Source organism: Littorina saxatilis, linkage group LG8 (assembly GCF_037325665.1).
Source record: "Littorina saxatilis isolate snail1 linkage group LG8, US_GU_Lsax_2.0, whole genome shotgun sequence".
Classification (NCBI taxonomy): Eukaryota; Metazoa; Mollusca; class Gastropoda; order Littorinimorpha; family Littorinidae; genus Littorina; species Littorina saxatilis.
Window position 1 is genome coordinate 55030320 of NC_090252.1, and position 17471 is coordinate 55047790.

Sequence of the window (17471 nt, forward strand, 5' to 3'; positions counted from 1 at the left end):
GCCGCCAGACCACATCACAAACAGAACTGAACAATGCACAGGTGTTGCTCACATAGAGAGACACACACACACACACACACACACACACACACACACACACAAACACACACACACACACACACACACACAAACACAGAGAAGCCGTATCTATAGAGAGATAGATGACAGTGTATTTTTCGCGTGGCTATAAATTGATTCGACCTTTGCACTTTTACAGTGAGGATAATTTACGGGTCCAATTTACGTTCTGGACACTGCGGTGACCTTCTAAAAATAGTAACAGAACGCCGGGAATATCCGAAGATGCCCCCTTCATACAAAAGTGCACCATACGAAGGAAGGGAGGTAAACGCTGAAAACATGGAGAAGATGAGAAGATAAGGAAGAGTTACTTATAATGGTGAAATGAACACAAAAACCAAATTCGGTTCAGCGCTGCGCGCTGAGAGCACGTGTTGAAATATCTCATCGATGATATTGTGTCCGGGGTGTAGCTGAATACGGTGTCCAAATTTGAAAAAGATCCACCGAGAACTTTGGCTTTGGTGTGTCGGTATGCCCGGGTAGCTGAGGTGGAACCAAAATAGCTGAGGTGGAACCAAAATCGGTTCAGCGCTGCGCGCTGAGAGCACGTGTTGAAATATCTCATCGATGAGGTTGTGTCCGGGGTCTCTCTGAATAAGCCCACCAAATTTGAAGCAGATCCATCGAGAACTTTGGCCGTGCATCGCGAAGACACAGATACACAGACACACAGACAGACACAAGTCGTATATATATATATATATAGATGTCCTGCTTCAGAAATTGTCAGAACCTGGTCAGTGCGCTGGCCTTTCCAAGTTTGTGACATTCCTCACAAAACATGAGTCCCGTATCGTGCTGAAGCCAAGGGTAACCTTTATGCAAAGTTGTTGGGAAGTTGTTAATTGATTTTGAATCATTTGCAGCCGAAGCAAGTTGTTTGCTGCTATCGCCTCGTCCCCTTCTGTTCATTGTTTCAAGGCAAGCTGAGGTTGACGTGTGAAACTGTTAAAATAACCCTTGCTTGACCGCGCAAATCTATTTTTGTGTGTAATAAAGCACTATTTATGCTGTCGGCCTGTAACTCCCAGAATTGTGTTCACAAAGAAAAACATGCGAGCGAGAAAAGACAATTCGCCGGTTTAGCCGCATAAAGTACATGACATGTCCAACAGCCAATCACAGCGCGATATAAACTCAGCTTGGCGTGCGCTTTTGCTCTGCCCATTCCGAATGCGCTTAACTCCGATGTAAAGTAGAAATGGGGTGGCGCTGTGGAACGTAGTACCAGCACGCGTTTAACGCGCTGAAAGGAATTGTAACGGGTCATTTTCGGATCTATGAAACGTCAATGGTGCAAAGCGCACTAGCGAATCATGAACGTGGTCTGCCCCTATTCTCCCGTTCACTGTATTTTTAAAGCAAAACAAGAACGCTCAGACGTGAATAACCATTCAGTCGATCGAATGCACTAAAATAAGTCCTGTTCCCCCTATCTTTCAATAATTAACGATATAGAGAGAGTGGGGGGGGGGGGGGGGAGAGAGAGAGAGAGAACAAAAAAAAAAGAAAGAGAGAGACATACACACACACACACACACTCACACCCACACACACACACACACATACACACACACACACACACACTGAGAGACAGAAAGAGAGAAGGAAAAAGAGACGCAGTGGTATGTCCGAAAGAGAGCGAGGTTATCAACATTGACCAGTGACCTAACGTGCGACTAAGTTATGCTTGTGTTGCCATATGACGACGGATAACACATGCCGCGACTTTGTGTTGTCCTGTGTATGAATTCGTCTTGTGTTTTTATGTGACTTTGTCCTGGGTGTCGCTGTTTTTTTGTTGAAATAGTGACTTACAATTCAGTTTGTGAGGAGATTTTGAAATAATTTACGCCCAAAAACCCACGTCATAAACAACCTATGATTGATGTTAGCAGCTGTAGGGATTGAGTCCCGCGTGACATCATCATGCCATTCTAGAAAGGATACACAACCTATAAGTTTGCATTTGCAGACGATGACATCAACATTGATTTTGCAGGAATGGTTGGTCCTATTAGACCAACAACCTCGTCATGAACGAGTGAGGGAGTAGGCCGATATCTAAATCTGCTGCTATAAAGCACACCAGGTTTATGCCTCTTAGGACCTGCAATGTGCAACAACCTGTTCCAAACAGACCAGGTACATTCTTAATGGCTGTCCGAGGAGAATAGAACTGATTACCGAGGAACAACTCGGACTGCCGCAGACACATTTCGCATAAAAAAACATGCTTCCTGTTTGCTCAAAACTGACTCGTTGCTCCTTGCCTTTTGGGTTCTGTTTCCCATTACTTTAACACTTTTATCTGCAACCTTAACGTCCCCATTTGGTACCCATTTTCTCAAGTGTAATGAAACATTTTGTTGCAGGGTCTTATCCGCTAACAACCTTGGGTGAGTAATATAGGACAATGCCTATATATTTTAAACATAAATGAAGTTATTTTAGCTTTGTTTTTTTACATTGATGAATTGTTAAATACAGCATGACTTCCCTTCTTTGTCTCTGTTAATCTAGGGAGAAAATATCGAGCGATATTTCTCCGTAGGCCTAAAGTTCGGCCATGACCTAGGCAAAATAACTTGCGCAGCCGCAGAAACAAGAAAATGGAAATCTTTTATGAAATGATTGGGAGCCACGCAAATTTGATCTCTTGATTCCGACCATGAACCCGCTGTTGATAATCTGGAAGGTCGAAACAGAAATGCAGATCTATCTCTGGCCGATTCATAGATTCAACCTACAAACTGCGACCTCATCTGTGATCAGATGGCCAAGCAATGCGTGAAATCTTTTACACTAAAGCCTTATGGCTCGTTTCGACAAGCATTAAACGGATGAAATTAACCACATGCAGTTTATTCTTCAGAAAAATGCACACAAAAAATGGGTTGGGTTCGGTGATTTGTACATAAACGTCTTCCTCGCGATAGATTCGCTGATTATTTTGTCTTATGAAGCCGTCATCAACACGAACACAATGATTGCAGAAGCAAACTCTGTACCTACACGACCGAGACACAAGACTGATTATTTCACAGCTGCAATGTGAATAGAGAACAAAGACGTTTTGGGTAAGCTTACTCACGTCAGGTCTTCACTGGCAAGCTAGGAACAGACGGAACATTCCGAACAAAAGTAAATGACGTCAAAGTCTCTTTCGCTTTGCGCAGTGTAACTTTGTCATGACGTCTTTTTGTGACGACAGTATACGCGACAATTTGTTCGCTTCCGGTGTCATTTTAGACTGAAAAGCAACTCAAAAGAAGGAGCTAAGCCTGTGTCTTGAAACAGCTGAAACACTCTTTTGGATTGCCGTTTCAATGTTAATGAAAAAGTTAAAGAAAAAAAACAAGGTTCAGTTGCGAACTGACAGCGGATTGAGCATTTATTCCTGTTGATGAAGCTTTATTCTCTCCGTCAACCAACAAGACTAGATTTGTAGCAGACGAAAAACAAAGTGTGCGTTTTTCCTGTCTTGTGAAGGCGATTATGTCGTTATAAGTTATCTGTACGTTGTGAAGACATTTCAAGACAAAATGTAGCTTTGATGCGTCACGGGATATAAGCTTATACGTTTTCATCCATGGAATTGTTTTTTTTTGTCTCGGCAGGGTGAATGCATTCATGATGTCTTTTCCGGAACTGGACAAAACTGGCCTTGCCAAGACTGAAACAAAATCTAGTTCTACAACTTCTAGGCTTGGGTTGATTGCCCATGGTGAATTTCCAATGATTTGTTTCCACATCCCATGACAAATTCTCTTTACTTTGGTCATGCCATATATACGTTACAGCTCCGTCCATCCATGGTATCGCGTGATATTTTGTCTCGACGGGTGAAATAATATAATGACGTCACTCTCGGCAGTGCCTCGAGTGACGTCATCATATTCATTGACCCAGTCTCGACAAAATATCAGGCGATACCATGGATGGACGGAGCTGTAACTTATACATACAGCATGACTTCCCTTCTTTGTCTCTGTTAATCTAGGGAGAAAATATCCAGCGATATTTCTCCGTAGGCCTAAAGTTCGGCCATGACCTAGGCAAAATAACTTGCGCAGCCGCAGAAACAAGAAAATGGAAATCTTATGAAGCCGTCATCAACACGAACACAATGATTGCAGAAGCAAACTCTGTACCTACACGACCGAGACACAAGACTGATTATTTCACAGCTGCAAAGGGTAAGCTTACTCACGTCAGGTCTTCACTGACAAGCTAGGAACAGGCGGAAAATTCCAAACAAAAGTAAATGACGTCAAAATCTCTTTCGCTTTGCGTGTAACTTTGTCATGACGTCTTTTTGTGACGAAAGTATACGCGACAATTTGTTCGCTTCCGGTGTCATTTTAGACTGAAAAGCAACTCAAAAGAAGGAGCTAAGCCTGTGTCTTGAAACAGCTGAAACACTCTTTTGGATTGCCGTTTCAATGTTAACCAAAAAGTTAAAGAAAAAAACAAGGTTCAGTTGCGAACTGACAGCGGATTGAGCATTTATTCCTGTTGATGAAGGTATGATTGAAGCTTTATTCTCTCCGTCAACCAACAAGACTAGATTTGTAGCAGACGAAAAACAAAGTGTGCGTTTTTCCTGTCTTGTGAAGGCGATTATGTCGTTATAAGTTATCTGTACGTTGTAATGACATTTCAAAACAAAATTTAGCTTTGATGCGTCACGGGATAATAAGCTTATACGTTTTTATCCATGGAATTGTTTTTTTCGTCTCGGCAGGGTGAATGAATTCATTATGTCTTTTCCGGAACTGGACAAAACTGGCCTTGCCAAGACTGAAACAAAATATAGTTCTACAACTTCTAGGCTTGGGTTGATTGCCCATGGTGAATTTCCAATGATTTGTTGCCACATCCCATGACAAATTCTCTTTACTTTGGTCATGCCATATATACGTTACAGTTCCGTCCATCCATGGTATCGCGTGATATTTTGTCTCGACGGGGTGAAAGAATATAATGACGTCACTCTCGGCAGAGCCTCGAGTGATGTCATCATATTCATTGACCCAGTCTCGACAAAATATCAGGCGATACCATGGATGGACGGAGCTGTAACTTATACATATTGCGCTTCAGATTTTATCCTAAAGTTGCTCTAATTTTTGTCACAAGATTTATACCATTAATTCCAGCAACCATTGTTCTTTCTGCAAACAAATTGATGAAGTCACTCACTCAACTCAATGCCCGTCACTCCTGTCAGGGTATGGGCCGCCAACAACAGCTAAATTGATGAAGTACAAACCATAAATGTAGTACATGTGCAAGTTTCAAAATGTTATGTCGCCGTGTGGCTTAGTGACTTTGAAATTTGACTAGCTACAAAACATGCCAATCAGGTCATCAAATACCAAAGTCAAGACCATTTTTGTGTGTGTCGCAGAAGTAAAAGATGACGAAAACATAAACAAAAACACTTCGTTTGATTTAACTTTTATCAAATAGCCTTGCAGTCTTGTTGCAAAAGTATTAACAAAACAAAACAAAGAAAAATACTGAATGTAATGCTTTCTAACTGGACTTTTCCCCACAATTAACGCCCCCTCACTCCCCTCCGTTGTGTAATACTGCAGCGTTCTTTTTGCAAACAATACTCAGCAGCCATGGCAACTGACATCATCGAGTTGAGTGGTCAAGGGAAATTATCACATACAAGTGCACTGTCCATTCCATTGTACAACAACCTTTGTTCTTTATGTGCACTTGTATTTGCAAATTGAAGACATTCTTGCTGCGTTGCAACACATCCTGAACCTTGTCGCATACTTTTGTAAGTAGTCTGAGAGCGTTTTTCCTGAGAAATATATTGTCCCTATACAATCAAAAATTATGTTACAAGGTCTACTTTGATCTTGCTCACAGGGGCTGCTCCACCACTGACACCATCCAGAATGAACATGTCATCAGGATTACAAAAAGATCTGAAGATTCTCATATTTGGCAAAGCTGGTTCTGGAAAAAGTACTCTCGGAAATTTTATCCTCGGAATGGAAGTTTTTGGAACGCAGCATGGCATGGAAAGGAAAACCAAAGACCATCAAACTAAAGTGAAGTATTTCCCAAGACTTCGTTGTCACATTCGGGTATGTACACGTTTTTTTCTTCTGCGTAGTATGACCTGTCAAATATGCAGGCTTGTATATACAGTTGAAGCCGCTCATAAAAAGTCGATTGTAAAAATGTTTCCCTTCCTTGTATCCGATTTTGTTTGTCTGGATACCTCGGATTAGAAAATTATTTTTTAATCTTCTTTTCTTACCCAAGGATCTTTTTTTGTTTGTATCAGATTTAGACAGTACGAGTTGAGTTGTTTGTGTGTGTTATTAGTGTGTGCGCAGGCACCGACAGGAACGTTTAATAATTAAGGTATGAATGTGTATGTTTAAACGTTGGACTCAAAATGTTATGTGGGTCATCGTTCTTTTTTTATCCGCGATAACTAAATCGAAGCGTTTACAGAAGATGCCAGAACGTTTCATCGGCGTATTCCCTCGTCAATGAAAGCCAGGAATGTAATGTTTCGCTAAAACTGTGTGTCCTCAGGCTATTTCAAAGCTGAAACCAAATGTCTGCTAAATCGGCCGAAAAACACCAGAGATCTAATTGAGGACAGAAGGATAGACAGACACAGACACAAACACTGCAAACAACAGAAACAAACGCATGACAAAATGGAATGAAATCGATACGCCCCCTTATTTATGGAGAGGTCGGGGTGGTTAAAAATTGTAATGGGTTTCTACTCGTTTAAAATAATAGGTGCTGGGAGTATATACATGTTTAAGTTTGAGCGTTACAATCTGCTCCCATCATGTATTGAGGAGTCATTCAAACACGAGGATTTTTTGTTCAGGTGTCTGTCTAAGATGACATTGTATCGGATGTTAATCAATCAATCAATCAATATGAAGCTTATATAGCGCGTATTCCGTGGGTACAGTTCTAAGCGCTTGTCGAAGAGTTGTCAACACAGGACTAACAAAGAAACTAACATCTACAGACGGACACGAACCCTATCACACACTAGCAAACCCTGATAAACATACAACAAACAACTGTTTAACAATAATGTACACATCAATAGCTAGGTCCAAACAAAATAATATTAAGCACAAAGAAAACACCGCTCACAGAGCACAGCACAAGAATGTCTTTTGGGGCACAACACATCACGTCGAGCATGAAAGTCGCAGCCAGCTACGGGAAGAACTGAGTCTTCAACCTACTCTTGAACGCGTCAAGAGAGGGGCTCTGGCGAAGCTCAAGCGGCAGGGAGTTCCAGACGGAGGGGCCCGCGGAGGGAAATGCACGCTGACCAGCAGATGCGAGTTTCGAGCGAGGGATGTGGAGGCGGAGAGGGTCAGCAGCAGAACGAAGGGGACGGTCGGTGGGCTGGGTGTACAGGTCCAGGGAGGATTGAAGGTACTCGGGAGCAGAGTCGTTGAGACACTTGTAGACCAGAGTGGACAGTTTGTAGGAGATTCGGGTGTTGACAGGGAGCCAGTGCAAGGAGCGAAGTAGGGGGGTGATGTGGTCTCGCTTCGTCTTCCTCAACGTCAGCCTGGCAGCGGCGTTCTGGACTCGTTGTAGGCCATGAATGGATGAGGCGGGGAGACCAGCCAGAAGGGAGTTGCAGTAGTCCAGACGACTGAAGATGAGGGAGACAACCAGCTTGACACAGGCGTCGTGGGTGAGGTAGCGACGGATGGAGGCGATGCGTCGTAGGTGGAAAAAGCAGGTCTTGATGATGAAGGAGATGTGTGTCTGCATGGAGAGAGTGGAGTCGAGAAAGACGCCAAGGCTCTTGACAGCAGGGGAGAAAGGAACAGTCGCGTCATCCAGTCGGTCACAGTGAGGGAAGCAATCTTCTGTCGTGTTCCAACGAGAAGGGCCTCCGTCTTCTCACTGTTCAGCTTCAGCTTGTTCTCAGTCATCCAGTTCTTGATGTCAGTGAAACAACTGGAGATGGATCCAAGGAGATCGTCAACGTCCTCCGGCTTGGCGCTGTTCTGGAGCTGCGTGTCATCGGCAAAGGAGTTGTAGTTCAGGCCGTGGCGTTCGATGACCAGGGAGAGGGGTTGGGTGTACAGGGTGAAAAGGACAGGGCCGAGGACAGATCCTTGTGGGACGCCGAAGCGGACAGGGACAGGCTGAGAAGAGAACGAATCAGTGGTGACAGTCTGAGAGCGGTTCTGGAGGTAGTTCCTAAACCAAGAGAGAGCGGTGTCGTGAATGCCGAACGTGGAACTGAGGCGATCGACGAGTAGCTGGTGGTCGATCGTGTCGAAGGCCGCGGAAAGGTCCAGCAGCACAAGGGCAGAGACGAGACCGCTATCTGTTGCGTTCAGGAGGTCCGTGGTGATTCGCAGGAGCGCCGTCTCGGTGCTGTGGTGAGGGCGGTACGCTGACTGGTACACTGGCATCAGCGAGTTCCGAGACAGGTGGGCGCTCAACTGCTCCAGGATGATACGCTCCAGAAGCTTGGAGAGGAAGGGCAGGTTGGACACAGGACGGTAGTTCTTCAACTCGTTGACGTCAAGGCCGGGCTTCTTGATGAGTGGGCGGACAACGGCAGACTTGAAGCAGTCGGGAACGACGCCTGTGGCCAGGGATATGTTGATGATATCTGTGATAGACGGCAGGTGCTTGCCCAGACACTTGGTGAAAAGGAAGCCTGGCAGGGGATCTAGCTCGCAGGTCTTGATGGCCGTCTTGGTGATGAGTCGCTTGACGTGGTTTTGAGTGACAGGCTGAAAGCACGTGAGGGGGGAGCCGGAGAAGGAAGGGGAGGGTGGGGACGGGACGAAGGGCTGCTGATCGAGTGTTTTCCGAAGCTTGTCAATCTTGTCCTTGAAGAACTCCGAGAATAACTCCGGGATATCCTGTGGTGGGTGAGCAGTGGGTAAGGGGGCAGCGGGGGAGGAGCCCAGGATAGAGGACATGATGGAGAACAGCTCCCTGGATGATGAGGCGTTGACGATGCAGTCGTGGAAGTGCTCGATCTTGGCAGCAGTGATGGCTTGCGTGACTCGAAGCACCGCATCCCTGAGAATCTGCCTGTGAACCTCCAGGCCAGAGTGTCGCCATGCACGCTCCGCTCGCCGTCTCTCGATCTTGGCGGCTGTGATGTCCTCAGAGAACCAGGGAGCCGGCTGTCGCTCAGAGACTGCGCATAGAGATGGCGGGGCGTGTTTGTCGAGGAGCTGGCGCAGAGTCAAGCTGAAGAAATGGGCGGGGTCAGTGGACGGGTCTCGCTGGGCAAGCAGCAGGGCAGCTTCGTCTCCAAAAGCATTAGGACCTCAATCTGACTAAACACGGTCGTTAAAGGGAGGGAGTCTTCTATTGAGGGGGGTTGGGGAATGAGGGGGGGGGGTGCATTTACACTCGTTGCTTTTTTAAATATTAAACATTATTTCGTCTGTTTAAAGCCACAACCATATATCTCAAAATATTTGATTTTTCAAATTTTATATTTTCTGATAGAGCTTAATATAACTATTACAATGGTATTTTTCTGAGTAAAAAATATGACATAACAACTGAGTTATGGAGGATATATGGTTTATGCGCTAAGCTTTCACCCTCTGCCTTTCAAAGCCACAACCACACACACAGAAGCACGCTGTTTTGATTTTGAACTGAAGGCATGGGTTACAGCGTGTCAGTGCCCCGCCACAAGCCTATGTTTCATCAGCACAGGCTTGTGGCTTTGGTGAAATGTGATAAACACTCACCCCTCCACCCGCCAAAGTGCAACAAGTGCCAGATAACACCCTGTGGTTATAGCTACACCGGCTAGGAGGGGCCTGCTCTGGTGGTAAAAAGGGGTCAAAGTGCCAGAGCCTGCTTCTTGCTTTGAGAGCTGTCAGGTGTCACCAAGGAGCGGGAAGTTTACAACCCAACATCTGGAATTGCTCTGTGAGTCCAGGATAAGGGACCTTCCCACGCAGCAGATACAATTAATATCAGAATGACTATCAGAATACCGCTGTGTGCAAATTCACTTTGCTCTGGAATTTTCTTGAGGAAAGACTGACTTGTGGAGAAACTTCAGATTTATACTTCTTCTTGTGGTAAGTATCAGTCATGCTTAAATGAATGTTAACTTTAGTTAAATTTTGATAAAAGTGTTGATACTGTCAGTACACTTGTCAGTTAGTAATCATTATGGTTGAAATGTGAAATGTTCCCATTGTGATGTCTAGCCTAGAAACAATGTAATGATTGATTAATATTCTATTTCATTTTTCATCCGATGGAGACCGCGGTGGTCAATCCTATACACTTTGCACTTGTGTAGGAACATTTTTGTCTAGTTATGTTCTTGCTTACACTTACTTTACTGAAATGCTATTTTAAATGTTAGTCAGTGTATTAAATGGTAAAAATATAAAACTTCCAGAAAGGACATGTTTATCTTTTCTTTGATTAACACCTCTCTTTCTCTTTCTCTCTCTCTCTCTCTCTCTCTCTCTCTCTCTCTCTCTCTCTCTCTCTCTCTCTCTCTCTCTCTCTCTCTCTCTCTCTCTCTCTCTCTCTCTCTCTCTCCTAATTCAAAAGAAATTGATGACTGCTGAGTATCTTCTCCAGGGAAAATATTTAATTTCTCTCTCAGATATTCAAGTTTAAGACATTGCTTTTCTTGTTTTCTTTAACAACAAAAAAGAAAAAAAGAACACCTTGATTTTATTTTATTTTATGTTTTTCTTTGTGGTCTAGGCATTTGCTGAACCTGCCTTAAAACAATGGATGAGGACACATGGTCAGAGTGTGACGAGGACATTTTTGTCAGCATCATCACTGACACTGCAGATCCTTTGCCTTCACAAAGTACAGGTATTGCTGCATTTTTTTCAAAGGCGTATTTCTCAGAAGGTGCTTTAATCTACGCCAAATTAACATTTTGTTTGGGGAGCTAAACATACATAATTATTAGTAATTTGTTTTAACAATAACAGATGGAATACCGGTATTGTTTATGTGCAAGCATTTTATTTATTGTGGTAAAGTTGACCAAGCAGCAGAAAAGATGGGAAAGAGCACATATTTGTTAATACAGCTTGTTTTGTCCAGCAGTGAATGACAGAACTTGCTTGCTTGCATTATTCCAGCTGGAATTTAAAGATTAATTTCATTATTTATGTACAGGTGGCGATAACGAGGGGCTTGCTGCTGTAATTGGAGAGAGTAACAGGCAACACTCACTACAACAGCTCAAGGTCCGTCTTCACAACAAGCGTCTTAATCGCCATCTGACCAACAATGGGATGGAAAGGTGCTCAGTTTACGCAGACGGGAACTGTTTCTTCAAAGCAGCGTCTCTGCATCTGCAACCCCATGATGCAGTTTCCTTGAGGGCAGCTCTGTGTCACCACATCCGACGAAACATTGAACATTACATCAGCTTCTTCACCTGCACTACGACTGACGAAGCCCTCGCACAGATTGATGCCATGGAGGAAGGTGGTGTTTGGAACACTGCAGCCAATGACATCTTGCCCTTGGTACTTGCAGACTACAGCAAAAGAAGGGTGAAAATATTTTCAAGCCGTCGACATCAGAGTATTGTGGACATCTCGCCCTCAATGCCAAACACATCTGTGGATGCATTCAGTCCCATCTACCTGGCACTGCTTGCTCCTGAGGGAGAACCAGAACACTTTGATGGTTGTCTTGCCAAGAAACGACACTTGTACCACCAGTTCAGCCGACATGTCTCCCATCCATCCCACCAAAGTGCTGGATCAGCTGAAGCAGTTGTGTCTAGCCCCAGTACCTGTAGTTCGCCTGAACGAGATGGAACACCTGATCCCCGTGGCTCACCTGAACCGTCTGCAACACGAGATGGGACCCCTGATCCCCGTGGCTCACCTGAACCGTCTGCAACACGAGATGGGACCCCTGACCCCCGTGGCTCACCTGAACCGTCTGCAACACGAGATGAGACCACTGACCCCCGTGGGTCACCTGAACCGTCTGCAACACGAGATGGGACCCCTGACCCCCGTGGCTCACCTGAACCGTCTGCAACACGAGATGGGACCCCTGACCCCCGTGGCTCACCTGAACTATCTGCAACACGAGATGGGACCCCTGACCCCCGTGGCTCACCTGAACCGTCTGCAACACGAGATGGGACCCTTGACCCCCGTGGCTCACCTGAACTGTCTGCAACACGAGATGGGTCCCCTGACCCCCGTGGCTCACCTGAACTGTCTGCAACACGAGATGGGACCCCTGATCCCCGTGGCTCACCTGAACCGTCTGCAACACGAGATGGAAGCCCTGACCCCCATGGCTCACCTGAACCGTCTGCATCAACAACTAAGTCGCTGTCAACAATTTACAACACTCCTCCCAAAAAACCAGGCCGGAAAAGAAAATCAAAGCCAGAGGCATGGAAAAGAAATCAGCAAAAAAAGGCAAGACTAGAAGGGAAAGAGTATGTTAATTGCAGAGGAAAGGTAACAGAGGCCAGAAGTGTGAAACCTGTAGACTGCAGCAAATGTAAGTTGAAATGTTCAAGTCACATCAACATGGATCAACAAAGTTCCATATTTGATGCGTTTTACGGGCTGCAAGACTACAATCGACAGAAAGATTACATTTGCACCCATGTGACGCAAAAGAACACGGTGACAATACTTGACGAAGAAACCATGACTCCCAAGAAGAAGACAAGGCAAGTGGCTCGGAAGTTCTTTCTTACAGTTGATGGCGAGAAAGTGCAAGTTTGTAAACGCTTTTTTCTGGGAACTCTCTCTGTTGGACATGCTTATGTTCAACACGCTTTGGGAAATGCCCAAGATGGAGTATTCAGTGGTCAGGATGGAAGGGGCAAACACACCCCTGGAAACAAAACAAGCGAAGAAGACAGGAGAAGAGTTCGAAAACACATCGAATCTTTTCCTTGCCTTGAGTCACACTACTGTCGAAAGTCTTCAGGCAGAAAGTTCCTGGACGAAACACTCTCCATAAAAGAGATGTACAGGCTTTTCACACAGGATTGCGCATCAGAAGGCGTTGTGCCAGTTAGTAGTAGTATTTACCGCCAAACCTTTGTAACTGAGTACAACTTAGCATTTCATAAACCTAAAAAAGATCTGTGTCTACTCTGCTCACTTTATCATGACGCCCAGAAAAACAACACAGTAACGCCTGAACTGGAAGCTGACTATAGAGAACACCAAGAAAAGAAACAGGAGAGCAGACAAGAAAAAACAAACGACAAAAAGCTAGCACAGGAAAACAACGAGATCAGTGTGGCGACATTTGATTTGGAGTCAGTCTTGTCAACACCCTGCAACAACATCAGCCAAACACACTACAAGAGAAAGCTGGCGGTTTACAACCTCAGTATCTACAACCTTGCTTCAAAAGAAGGACAGTGTTTTGTCTGGGATGAAACCCACGGAAGAAAAGGCTCCTGTGAGATAGCAACATGCTTGTTCCATCACCTGAAATGCCTTCCACCACAGGTGAAACACGTCATTTTGTACAGTGACACCTGTACTGGACAGAACAGGAACCAATATGTTGCTGCTGCTTTACTCCAAGCAGTGCAACAACTTCCTAACTTGGAGTGTATTGATCAAAAGTTTCTTACCTCCGGACATACACATATGGAATGTGACAGCATGCATTCAGCAATTGAAACAGCAAAAAAGAAAATTCAAGTCGCCATCCCAGATCAGTGGCATTATGTTATTGAATGTGCACGATTGTCACAGCCATATACAGTTCATGAACTGGAATTCGGTGATTTCATCGACTATAAGAAGGTGGCAGCTTCAACAATGCGGAACACCAAAACGGATGCTGCCGGCAACCGCATCAACTGGCTACAAATATCATGGTTCCGCTTCAAAAAGGAGGATCCAGACACTGTTTTCTTCAAGTACCGGATGAAGGATGACTTCCAGCAGCTCAAGATCAGGGGCGGTCGCCGTGGCAGAACACCTTGCATGACCACAGAGCTACCGAGTCGCTACTTGGAGAGGCAGCCAATCTCGGCTGTTAAGAAAGCTGACCTGATGGATCTCTGCAGATTGAATGTGATCCCACAAAAACACCATCATTTTTATGAGGGATTGCCATGCAGCTTATCTGCTCCTGACCGGCTACCAGAGCCAGACATCACAGAGGATGTCGACACTGACGAGGGTTAAACACACAGATTTAAGTGATGAAGTTCAGATGAGCTTACTCTACAAATTTTGTGTTTAACTGAACTTGAATTTCTATCTGTAAACTACTTGATTTCAAATTAACGTCAGTTAAACTTTCGGAATCAAATTTTCTTGTGCCTAGATTTGACATGTTTTCATCCTGGACTTAAAATAACTTTGAGTGACGTGTGTTGTGCCTGTGAAGAAAATAATTATTCACATCGGATAATCAGTGTATATCCAGGTAAGCGGTCATTTTTTCACCTGTTTGAAATTACTGACCACTTTAGATTATTACTGTACATACTGACAAAAAATGTACTAACAGCATGCTATTGATGCACAAACACTGGTACACAGTTTACAACCAGAACCCTTACCAGATGTTGGTATAACGTCTGAATACACTGTCAATTTCAGGTATGAATGTTGTCTTGGGAGTTCAAATACTTGGAATAATAGGTTTCACAAGTTGAGTACCGAAACGGTTTGATATGTTGAACCCTACACAAAAACCGAAGGGTTACCCCAAAGCCAGTGCTTGGTTATTGCCCCAAAAGTTGCTTATAATCAAAGTAAAGTTTGCAACCATAACCCTGCAAGTGTCTCGTGTTAGGTTCTGACTCTGTCCATGACAGTCCGTGGAAATGAAATATAAAGCCCACAAGCCTACATCGACTCATTGTAATGTTGTTGTTGTTACCACCCCAAATTAATCAGTATTCTGCTTAAACCACAGTCATTTTTCTCTACACTAGTAGCTTATTGACCAGAAACCAGTTTAACAGTGAGATAAAATTCTGAAAGCCACAACCCTACAACGGGGAGATACTTGCTTGTGGCCTGACTGCCTGATCTCAGCTGGGTGCTCACAGAAAAGCCACAACCCTACAACGGGGAGGTGTTTGCTTGTGGCATAACAGCCTGATCTCAGCTGGGTGCTAACAGAAAAGCCACAACCCTACAACGGGGAGGTGTTTGCTTGTGGCATAACAGCCCGATCTCAGCTGGGTGCTCACAGAAAAGCCACAACCCTACAACGGGGAGGTGTTTGCTTGTGGCATAACAGCCCGATCTCAGCTGGGTGCTAACAGAAAAGGCACAACCCCACAACGGGGAGGTGTTTGCTTGTGGCATAACAGCAACTCATTGTTCATGCTGTCTTCCCAGAACCAGAACCAAATATAAGTTTTAAATGTATATTGTGTATCTTTCTTGTACACATTTTCAGCAAAAAACTGTATCAGTAATAAAAATGCATAAATATCTACCAATGTGCGGAATCTTGTGTATTTATTTGAAAAACTGGAATTTTGGAGAGTGGCTGAACATTTCAATCGAGCATTACTCAAAATGGCTAAAATTGAGATGTGTGGTTGTGACTTTAAACAGACGATTTTATGACACTTTCAATAAAAACTGTCGATTTTGTCACTCATAGAAATATCGGAATTTGAATCACAAGAGTAATATTTCCTATTGCCTCATATATTGAAAATATATAGTGTTGTGTTTGATTGAAAAGTCTGCTTTGAAATAAAGAAAACCGTTAAATAAACAATCTCTTTCTTTTTGGAACAAGACAGATAAAAATTAAACTTCGTCTACTCTTTATCATTTTCTGAGACCAACATTATTTAGTTTTGTTGTGTTTAATGTTGCAAATATCTAAAAATGAAGAAATTCGTTAAACTTGCTGTATGTTATGTAATTTACATATTGTGTGTGATACGTGGAAAATGTGATACTATTTAATTGCATGTGTGATACAGGGACAATGTGATATATGTAGGCCTAGGCCTATACTAGTGACTACTGTGCGTGATACATGAAATGTGATATGAATGCTGTTTTTATATGTTATACTCTTACTTTCTGCCTATGTCTTAATCCCAAGCGCAAGACAAATTCTTCTATGTGAAAATTGAAGCCAATAAATTTGAAGTTGAAGTTGAAGTTGAAGTTGAAGTTGCTTCAAACCTTCGACTTCCAAGATCAGAAAAGCCAACCAATAAATAAATGAACATCCTATTGAGTCTGGAACACGAAACTGGCATAGTAATGAAATGTGAGAGATTATGGCGTCGCCATTTTATGACCTTTAGCCTCCAAAGGTTCTTTCTCAAATTATCTTCAGGTCGTTCTCTACTGTCTCTGTCTATCTCTCTGTCCCTCTCTGTGTGTGTGTGTGTGTGTGTGTGTGTGTGTGTGTGTGTGTGTGTGTGTGTGTGTGTGTGTGTGTGTGTGTTCTCTCTGTGTCTTGTTTGATAAGGAAGGTTAGAGAGAACCAGAAGTATTTAATTGTGCATTTAATTGACTGAATGTTAAATCACGCTTCAGCGATCTTGTTATCAAACCCTAATTCCACCCTCTTCTTCTTTCCGTTTGTAAACTGGAAGGGGTGATTATGTAGAGGTTACATGCCGAGTCTCAGTAATTGTTAAAAATAATGGTCGAAGTTTGCGGATCATGAAAAATGCGAGCTTTAGCGAGACGAGGTATGTAACCTCTTTATTTCTCCTTTCTTCAGTTATTCAAAGAACAGAGGAGTTTTTGTGCGAATTCTATTCACTCGACCAGTCTACCTGCGCAGGCGATTGAAATAATGCACGATTGTATAGTTCCGTGAAAATCATTCAATTCTGTTAACACTTCTTGTAAGTTTCTCTGTTTTGGACTAAAATCAAGTACACAGTTATGTTGCTATTCCCCCCTCTGCTTCTTTACCTCTGTAAACTTGTAAAGCTAGTTATTTTTCGATAATGACCCAGCAACCAAACAAATAACGAGCCAGCAACAGCCTGAATCCTCGATAGTGCAATGGGTTGAGAAGTTGCTCTGTTTCGGTACTAATTTTTGCGACTGAAAAGTTCCGAACGCTCTAATGTACGAAGTATGCATCTCTGGAGCAAACAAAACAAACATACCGCATTTAAATTAACAACTACAGGCCTGAACACATGAATCTCCATATAAAATCCAGGAGTTCGGTTGTTTTCTGAATCTAGATCTGCCGTGCACAAACGTTCATCACAAGCAAATTCCCAAGGCAAGTAACTCATACTTTGTCTAGCGACAAGAGTAGTTCCCCTTCTTTTCACTCCGTTTCTCCGACCACAGATTGAAATCCGACGGTCAGTTTTCAACAATATTTCATTTTATAAACAGATCACACGCAACCAAATGCAC

General features: G+C 43.6%; 1 long non-coding RNA gene across 1 annotated transcript in view; it reads left to right on the top strand.

The window, feature by feature from the left end:
- The first annotated feature begins 6007 nt into the window (after window positions 1–6007).
- The window catches only part of LOC138972383 (uncharacterized), a 32317-nt gene continuing 20853 nt past the window's right edge, over window positions 6008–17471 (top strand). Inside the window, exon 1 of the long non-coding RNA XR_011457588.1 lies at window positions 6008–6197. This is a non-coding gene — a long non-coding RNA (uncharacterized lncRNA). The remainder of the gene's footprint in view (window positions 6198–17471) is intronic.